We start from the raw sequence: 10,100 nt of genomic DNA on the forward strand, positions 1-10,100 counted from the left end.
ATTTAATGGGGACAAAACATTGGGAGGGTCACCCACCTGTGCATGGCCGAGTTGGTGGGCGCTTTCCTTCCCTCCTCAGAGGTTCTGAGTTCGAATCCCCACTCGGTTCCGTAATTTAAGTGGGGGGCCCTGACGGTGGGTTGCTGGGCTAGTTTCTCCCGAGGTATAGGCGCCCCGATTACCTGTGCGGGCTCGTCCTCGGGGAATGGTGGCGGATCCTCGGTTACAAAAAAAAAAAAACATTGGGAGGGTCTTGCGACCATCACTGTTGGAGGTCGTTTGATCCTTGTTGTGGCTGCATGAGGTGTCTCAACCCTTGCTTGGCAGTGGAATGGGTCAGGGTGACCCATGCTTCGCTACGATGATGGTCGTGCAACACGGCCAGAGCCTAGGTAAGAGCGGCGCTATCTTATCGAGGCGAGACAAGAGGCCCGATGCCTGTGTCGTCGTAGCTTTGGCCTCTGCCTTCGCTCTAGTCTGTCACCGCTCGTCGGAACTTGCACACCAATGCCCCCAAGCATCATGAAGCGTCTAGGGTTTCGGCTCGCTCCACTCAAATCTTTTCTCGTTAGACATTTTTCAGATATTTTTATTTGGGAAACTCATGCGGTTCTTCTTACTTTTGCTGAAGAATTTTTTGAACTTGCACAAAAGACTGACATGAAATGAACACACTTAGAGCTCTTAACATACCACGGAGACTAATAGTAGTTTTGTTTTCTTGAGGTGCTGCTGATTCTCCTATCTGATAAGTCATAAGTCCATATTTGCGAATGATAATCACCCTGTTTCAGAAATCAATTTCCAGCCAGAAATATTCCCTAGACGAGTTTCTAAGAAAAAATACGCGTATGATAATCATACAAATTTTCTATTCCTGAAATAGAAATTCGTTTGATAACGACAAAAAAAGTCTCCCTCCCGGGCAATCGGTTGGTGGACGGCCGGCAGGTAGCTGCAGGGGACGGCCGGCAGGTATCGGGCGAATAGCGGGCGGCAACAAATGACGGCCGGTGGAGGACGGCAGAAGGCGGCGGGAGGCGAACGGTGAAGGACGGCGGCAAACGACAGGAGGTGGGCGGCGGTGGAGGGAGGTGGTCGGCGGTGGAGGACGGTGGCAAGAGGTGGCCGATGTCGTGCGGTGGTGGACGACGAGGAACGACGGTCAGCGAACCATGAGCTGCAGAGGATGGCAGACAGCGGTGAGAAGCGGACGGCAGGCGGCGGCGGACATGCGGAGGCGGTCACGGTGGGTGGCGGGCGGCAGGTGGGCAGCCGACTAGTAGCGAGGGCAAATGATAAAAAGAGTTGTTAATTCTTATTTTTGTTCAAGAAATAGAAAAGTAAAAAAATTTTACTTCTCATTTGAAATCAAAATTTATTCTGGAAATAGAAAAGTGAAATTACGTTACAAAATGGATTTCTATTCCAAACTTTTTCCCGGGAACAGAATAACATAAAAATGAAGAAACGTAATGGTTATCATGCGCCTATGATAACCATTATATTCCAGAAATCAATTTCTTGCAAGAAATAGATTTTTCTATTTCTATTCACTAGACGAGTTTCTAAACCAAAATACTTGTTCGATAACGACACAAAATTTATGTTCCCAAAATAAAAATTCATTTGATCACGACATAATATTTTTCCCTCTCGAACGTCGGCGGCCGGCTCCGGGAGGTAGTTAGCGGGTGGCGACGGGAGGCGACCGACGGTAGGAGGCTGCCGACGTCGGGCGGCAACGGAGGACGGCAAATGGTGGCTGCCAGCAGACTGTAAGAGGTGGGCGATAAGTGGTGGACGGCAGTGGTAGGTGGTCAGCGGGCAGCGGCGAAGGACGGTAGACTGCGGCAGGAGGCCAATGGCAACAGGAGGCATTTGGTGGGCAGCGGTAGGCGGCGGCGAGTAGCGGCCGATGGACGGCGGCGAGAGGTGGGTGGGCAACCAGCTAGTAGCAAGAGCTAGCGATGAGAAGAGTTTTTATTTCTTATTTCTGTTCCAAAAATATAAAAGTCGAAAATTTTTACTTCTCATTTATGTTCCAAACCCATTTCTAAAATCAAATTTTGTTCCAAAAATAGAAAAATAAAATTACGTTACCAAACCAATTTCTGTTCCAAATCTATTCTCGGGAACAGAAAAATAGAAAAATAAAAAAACAGAATGGTGTTCATGCGCACTTATTTGCCCTGCTGATTCTTTAGCTTCTTCGACTTGAACTTATGTCCCCGTTCTGCACCTAAAGCAAAGATTTCGCGCACTGCTGGTACTTCGTCATGTCCAGATGGAAGATGTTGTGCAAATTATATGCAAGATAACAGAATATCACATTAGAATTATCCATAAGATATATAATAATATCTCTTAACGCACGCATCGGAAAGCACATGCAGTCCGGAAAATCTCAAAGCGAGAGTTGAATACATCGGGCAGCTTGTCTTAGTCTGGAATTTATGGTGGCCTGATGAAAGTGAGCAGAGGTCCGCGATAGAGCTGATCGGCCCATCTTTCTTGGGGCGACTGCACGTCGGTCCAAGATCAACCTTTGGTACATATTGCTCATTCAGGGAACAGTGTCCACTAATATCTGCTTCAGTGACCGGCCTGGTAAAACTATATATATTCATTCCCCTTTCTCATAGACCATAGTCACTGATGAAACTGTTGGTTCACCTCAGATTCAAAGTCGGGTACTTTGATTTTTTGTACTGATAGCTTATGACCGATATCGCCAACTTTAATACGAACTTAATTTTCATTATTTCCTGTTTATCGAACTTTCGTTATCTCCTTTTAATTGTTTGTACACAAGAACCAGGACATAAAGAACTTCTCAATAATCTCTTCGCTCCAGCTTTACATTCAGCCTCCTCAGCCACACCGAGTGGAGCGCCATGTGAATCACGTCGAACGGTTTTGCCGGCCTATGTACCTCGAAGTGCCGCTGGACCTTCACCACCCGCTTCTGCAACTTCACGTACTTCTCGAATGGGATCGCCTCCAGAATCGTCTTGATGTCCTTTATTTTGTCCACCGGTATTCGAACCGAGAACTTGCTCCAATCGAGCACGTCACTGAACGGCAACCAGTAATTGTCCTTAATGATCACCGGGGACACACTCCGCGTAGATCGCCTCCACAATCCTTGAGCTTGCAACTTCGAACCCGCTCGGGCACAGGCAGTACCTGCTCCTCCCCATCAGCTGAGTGTAGTTCTGGCCCTTGGGGAGATACTCGTGCACTTGGACGTCGTCGTCCTTGTCCTTCCAGTGCTCGAGCAAGAGCTCTCTGATGAAACCGTGGGCTCCACCGGCGAAAAAGGCGAGGATTGTGCGGTTGCGAGGGTCAAGACCTAAGCGAGGCGGCCTCAGCTCACCGTAGTTTAAATGGATGTCTGCCATGGGGACGTCTCTCTTGGGTTGGAATCCTTCGGAGGTGTTGGCGTTGCAGAGGACTCTGATGAAGTTCTTGAAGAGCTCAGGGTCCGCTAATGAAACGTCAGGACCCTACCATGAACATGAAAAAGGATCAAACAACTAGCCAGAAGAAAAAAGAAATAAATTGATAATTGGAAGAAATTGTGAGTGATAGGAGTTAGGATTTAGGAAAGGATCAACAATAGGATGTTCGATATTTGATTGATATATTAGTGAGCCATACATGAATTGGAGTGTCATTACTAACACTTCACCTGTTGGAGTTTCTTACCAGAAATTTTTATTTAAAATAGTGGGTGGAAATAGTGATCTTTTTTGTGTCATAATCAGTGGAATTCATAGTGAGTTTCACAGAAAATAATATATTTTGTATTTTGGAAAAATATTGTAATTGATTTTGTCCACCGTCTCTTTCATATGATGAGCTTATGTAATTATTATTTTGAGTTAGACCAACTTCGATGTTCTATCACATGTCAAAACTTTGAATAGCAGCTATCTAAGAAAGGGTCTCACATTTTAACGTCCATCGTTTTTCCAAAAATCTAAACTGTTAAAAAACAGACTAGCAATGTACTTATAGCATACGACCAAAAAAGATGTACTCATAGCAGACTAGTTAACACTTTTCACCGAGTGTAAGCCGGTCCTTACATGCGCAAGTCATGAAGCAGGAAAACAAATAGAATACTATAAACAATAAATAGTAGAAAAATGAAACAGCGTATCTTGATTCAAATCCTTGACACGTGCTCTGATATCATATGAAATCTTATGGACCACCAACTATTCTAAAAGCTTAAATTGTTAAACGAATACATGATTCAATATTTTAAATAGTTTCACACTATTTAATAATAATGTTGACCAGTGTGAAATTGATTTAACATCCCTTAGCTTGCCAATTACAATAAATGCAGTTTGACCCTTCTGCGAAAACTTTCATATAATATTTCATCCACTCGCCGACCTCGGATATAACTACACAAGTAGAACCAAATCTAACTTCCCGACCTTTTGTTTTCTGCAGAATCTACTTGCATTAACAACGTGAATTCTCATCGACTCAACAAAGCAATGTATAAGTACCAAGTACCACACTCATGTTGGACCGAACCAATCGTATTATAGAAATCATGAGGTATCTACAATATTGATGTTTTGTAAAACCCTAGCAGACTTGCCGCTTCAATCACGGTTATATGGCCGATTTGACAGGTTTAAGCGGGCATTGAACACATACCCCTTCAATCTCCTGTACGATTTCGAAAACATTCGAGAGAGTAATTACGAAATTTGCTTACCCAATCATGACAAGCAAACATAAAATGATCGGCGCCCTCGCTTCTGTTCCCCATACTCATGTCTATCCACAACAAGGCGAACGTAATCACGCACGAACCTCTGTAATCTATCCCGCCTATAGTCGTGGATGGAGAGGATTGGTTCGTACACGTAGAGGACGACATTGGTCACGCTGAAAGGGAGGAAGAAGGCATGCACCTCGTCAGGATGGCGAGCCATGAATGGGTTCCGCTTGTCCTCCATCTCCTTGATGGACTGTCCTTCGACGGCATATAGGTCTTTCTACGGCCCGTCATGGACCAGAGGACGATCTCCTTCTCTGTATGTCCATATCTTGAATCTCTTCATCATCTCAGTTGAGATATGTGAATTTTGTGTATTTACCCTTGCTTGAATGAGAACTACAAGTCCCTTTATATAGGTCAAAGGTGAACAGTAAAAAGAGAATAGTAAACCCTATAAACAGTAAATACTAAATCCTAAATTATATATTATATCTAACATTTCCCCGTAAATTCAAGGTGAGTTGAAACAAGTCAACTGAAGTTTGGAGAGAAGATCCAGGAAGCGCCTAGGTGGATGTGTCTTGGTGAAGATATCGGCAGTCTGATTGTCACGCCCCGTACCCCACGAAGCGTGAGCATCCCACCTTCGGTCGATAAATTGCGACGTCCCAGGAAGCGTCGCCGACCCACGCCCATACAGAGATCAAGCACAAGCGGAAGTATAAAATAAACAAACCCAGACAATTACAATATGAGCCAAGGATAGCCATCCAATAAACAACGATCAACGCAGAAAATATGTACATACTTATATTACTATTTTAAAACTCTTTTTACAGTGTTCACGACAACCAAAAAGGAAACACCAACAGCTGAGAATAATCCAAACAGCCACTTCTCTGGTCTGCTCCATCCCCACCGGGGTGCATGCTTGACGACTGCTGGATAAAAGGCGATATTCCCAAAAAGAGGTGGTGACCTCGGCATCCTACTGCTGGGGGTCTGAAAATGTTTCGGTTTACACAACCGTGAGACGAATCTCAGTAAGTTCAACCCCTAAACCTAGGCTAGGCTAGCATGCAATCTCCTGACTGGAAACAATTATTCAAATCACAATACCACAATAGTCAAACAATTATCTAACCCTGCAGGTTAGGCAGATCCACATAAAATAATCACGACACATGCGTGGCACGCATAATTACACGTATGTCAATCACATGCTCACACACCGAGTCTCACACACTCGCATGCCAATCAATGCATGTTTATGCATGCAAATGTCATTGACATGTCATGCACATTTCTTTGGCCCACTGGCCCACACTGGCACACTTGCCCAAATTAATTATTATTACGACTCGAGTCATCAATCTTTCATGGCTCGGTGCGTCTAGCCTGCTTCAAAGTGCATGAGGCGCAGCAACCGATCTGGCCCAGTGTCTCTAGCCTGCTTCAAAGTGCATGAGGCGCAACACTGTTCTCCTTGCGAACCAGAGCCTGCTTCAAAGTGCATGAGGATGGTCGCCTTCCGGACGTACCGGGCATCGTCCTGCTTCAAAGTGCATGAGGACGGTATCGACCCGAAGGTCCGTAGGTGATCACACAACTCATTATTATTTGAACCCAGCGTATAACGCTTCAGGGTATTTTAGGTGATCACATGCTCATGGCAGACACGCATTCTCGCACAATTTCATCACATGCCTCACTCTTGGCATACACAATGCGTGTCCATGTTATGCAATGCAATGAACCACGAGCACCAATAATTCGGACACCCAATGTCACAACACGTGCTTAATTGGCCCAATTAATACCGTGTGGCCTAACGTGCGATTCACAAGTTAGTAATTCATTGCAAACCAAACAATGGCCAATCACACTCCACAAAATTAGCCACACCACATACGACATAACAGTACGAAATCAACCACAATTAAGCACAATTGACGTATAATCAGTCAACCCGGCAATTTCACCGACGAACTCCTAAATTGGTCATTAAACCCCATTATCCTCCCCAACGATTCTCATTAATCCACTAAATTTTTCCGATAATAATTTCTACCAATCAATTCTCAACCCAGTCTCAATTACACACTGCTATTATCTAAGCCAGTCCAAAATGCACCGATAACACCTAAACCAGTCCAGAAAAATGCAACATCAGTCCTAATCCGGGTTTAGGAATTTTACTCACCAAAACAAGGGTCACGACGACGGGGAATGGCGGCCGATCACTGATGAACAGTGAAACCGGCGGCGGAATTCCCGGCGGACGGCGGCGCGGTGTACGGACGGTGAACAGTACCGTACGGGGGGGCGGCGTGAACAGTACACACTGTACGGACACACTGTACGGATGACGACCCGGGAAACGGTGGTTAGCGAGGCGCCGGGTCACGCGGCGGCGGCGGCCGTACTGTCCGGATGAACAAGAACCGCACGGGGGGACGTGAACGTAGAATCGTACGGTCGCTGTACGGACTGGGCTGAACGGCGACGTATGGACATGCCGAATGTAATGGGTGTCGACGGAACGGCGATCGGAGCTCCGGCGAAGCTCCGCGCAACTGTTCACGTAATGGAAAATGAGAAAAAGAGAGAGAAAAAGGAGAGAGAAATGGACGGAACCGAGGTTGAGCTGAAGCGGGGGACCAAGGGGGTCGACGGCGAGGCACGGCGGTCGGCGGCGTGCTCCGGCGAAGCTCCGGCGAGAGAGAAAATGAGAGTGAAAATTTGAGAGAAAATGAGAGAAAGTGAGGGGAAAATGGAGAGAAAATTTTTCTGAAGGCTGGTCTGATCGTGGGAGTGAGAGAGGAGAGAGTAAAAATGCTTATCTTAGTCAAAAACTAGGGCCTAGGGTGCCATGTGTCAAAAATCAAGCCAATGGACAATTTTGCCCTTGATCCAAAGGCTAGGATTTGCCCTAATCCAATAATTTAGGGGTGAAATGGTCTTTTGCCCCTAACCATGGTTGACCAGACCTGGTTTAACCTTAAATCACCTTGGTTAATCCCAAAATTAAATCCAATTTTCGGAATTAATCAAAAATGGCCTAGGGGCATTTTCGTAATTTTTCGATCCCGAACCGAAATTCCAATTTTCGCACATACGCGTTCCATATATGCGTGGCCAACATAATATGGCGTCGGAATCGCGAAATTCATCGCGCAAGCCCTCGAAAATCCACGTCAAAGTTTTGGGAATAAAATAATATTATTTTTCCAATTTTTGTCGAAATTCCAATTTTTGTCCAAAACGACTCCTGGTATGCGTGGCCACCCAAAAATGGCATCGGCCACGAAAAATAACCTCATTTGGCCTCGAAAAGCGACGCTGGCATCCCGGGGGCAAAATCGTAATTTTTCACCCCCGGACCGAAATTCCAATTTTTACTCGTACTAACTCCACATGTGAGTGGCCAGCGTAATATGACGTCAGATTCCCAAAAATAGTCTCTTAAGCCTTTGAAAATCAATACCAAAATCCGGGCCCAATTCCGTAAACAAAACCCGCTAAACTTTCAATTTCAGAGTCTCTTACTAACGGGTGGCTGTTTAGAGGTTACGCGTATCGACCTAAGGCTATTCGTATCGTGATGGTCTCGATCATTGAGAGAATGAGAAATTATCATTAGTTCCAGAGGTCACAATCATTAGGTTCAAGTTCCGGACTGGTTGACCACGTGCACTTTTGGTCTTGCAGAATCACCTGCGTCCCAATCGTACATCGTTGGCCTTGGCCAAACCCAATCCATTACTCTTTCCTAAGATCGGCCCACGTTGGCCCAAAATATTTCCTCAGCGTCTCTCGTGATCGGTATCCCTTTCGCGATAGGGTCCCCGGTCCACGTACCATCTTCTAGTTAGCCATACCCTATTGGTTAGTATCCCGAGAGTGATCAGCTCTGGGTGAGACTTACTAAAATGAAATGCGAAATAATATCAGTTTCATTGATCCCGGAAATTACATCGAAATTCGGGCTGTTACACTGATCGGCTAATGAAATAAAAACAAGTCATAGAGTTCCACGAAGAACATGGTAGCGGATGAAGTGACAATCTATCTCAATGTGTTTGGTACGTTCATGGAAAACATCGTTATGTGCAATCTGGATAGCACTGCGATTGTCACAATGAAGGATTGTCCCGCTATGATGACGGACTCTCATATCTTCCAGTAGCCATCGCAACCATAATAACTCCGATGTGGTATCAGCAAGAGCTCAATATTCAGCTTCTGTACTAGAACGAGCAACAGTGGATTGTTTCTTGCTACGTCAGGAGATAAGTGAGGTGCCCAAGAAAAAACGGTAACCCGTAGTGGAGTGACGATCTTGAGGGTCACCACCCCAGTCAGCATCTGAATAGGCTGTCAACTCCAATGTAGAATGAGCAAAAAAGTGAAGGCCATGAAATAACGTACCCTTGACATAGCGAAGAATACGAAGAACTGCAACAAAGTGAGTCGTACGAGGAGCTGTCATGTACTGATTGACAATATGAACATCATAAGCGATGTCAGGGCGAGTAACAGTGAGATATATAAGATTGCCCACTAGCTGTCGATAGAGAGTAGGGTTTTGGAGAGGAGTCCCATCACTGGCATCAAATTTGGCATTGGTCTCAAGAGGGGTTGTAACGACCTTGGTGTTCGTGAGTCCTGCTCGAGAAAGAAGATCAGTGGCATATTTGGCTTGCGAAAGATAATAACTGGAAGTGTCTGAGGTAACCTCGAAGCCTAAAAAATAACTAAGTTGCCCAAGATCTTTCATCTCGAACTGTTGACTAAGATAATGTTGGAGTTTTGAAATTCCGGTAGGATTATCTCCAGTAATAACCATATCGTCCACATATAGGAGCAGCAAAATAGACCCACGAGAAGTATGTCGAACAAAAAGAGCATGGTCGTAGGGACTAGATTTAAAGCCAAGGGATGCCATTGTGGAGCTAAACTTGGAATACCATGCACAAGGAGATTGTTTCAATCCATATAATGCACGACGTAATCGACACACTTGATGGAAAGAATGAGTGTAGCCAGGAGGAGGTACCATATAAACTTCCTTGGTGAGATCGCCATTTAAGAATGCATTTTTGACATCCATCTGAAATATAGATCAACGCTTAACAGCGGCGACAGCAAAAAGACTGCGAACAGAAGTAAGATGTGCAACATGGGCAAAAGTCTCTTCATAGTCAATGCCATATTCTCGAGTGAAGCCTTTTGCAATGAGGCGAGCTTTATAGCGGTCCATAGTACCATTTGCTCTTGTCATAATCTTGTACACCCATTTACAGCCGACAGCGGACTTACCAGGAGGCAAATCAACTAAATCCCAAGT

The 10,100-nt window shown here is 45.2% G+C and overlaps 1 pseudogene; it reads right to left on the bottom strand.

Annotated features, from left to right (window-relative positions):
• Positions 1 to 2,637: 2,637 nt before the first annotated feature.
• Positions 2,638 to 5,111, bottom strand: LOC115684271 (probable glycosyltransferase At3g42180; annotated as a pseudogene).
• Between the last annotated feature and the right edge of the window lie 4,989 nt (positions 5,112 to 10,100).

This window comes from Syzygium oleosum, unplaced genomic scaffold (genome assembly GCF_021117445.2).
Source record: "Syzygium oleosum isolate NSW1041296 unplaced genomic scaffold, Sole_v2.1 Sole_v2.44, whole genome shotgun sequence".
Classification (NCBI taxonomy): Eukaryota; Viridiplantae; Streptophyta; class Magnoliopsida; order Myrtales; family Myrtaceae; genus Syzygium; species Syzygium oleosum.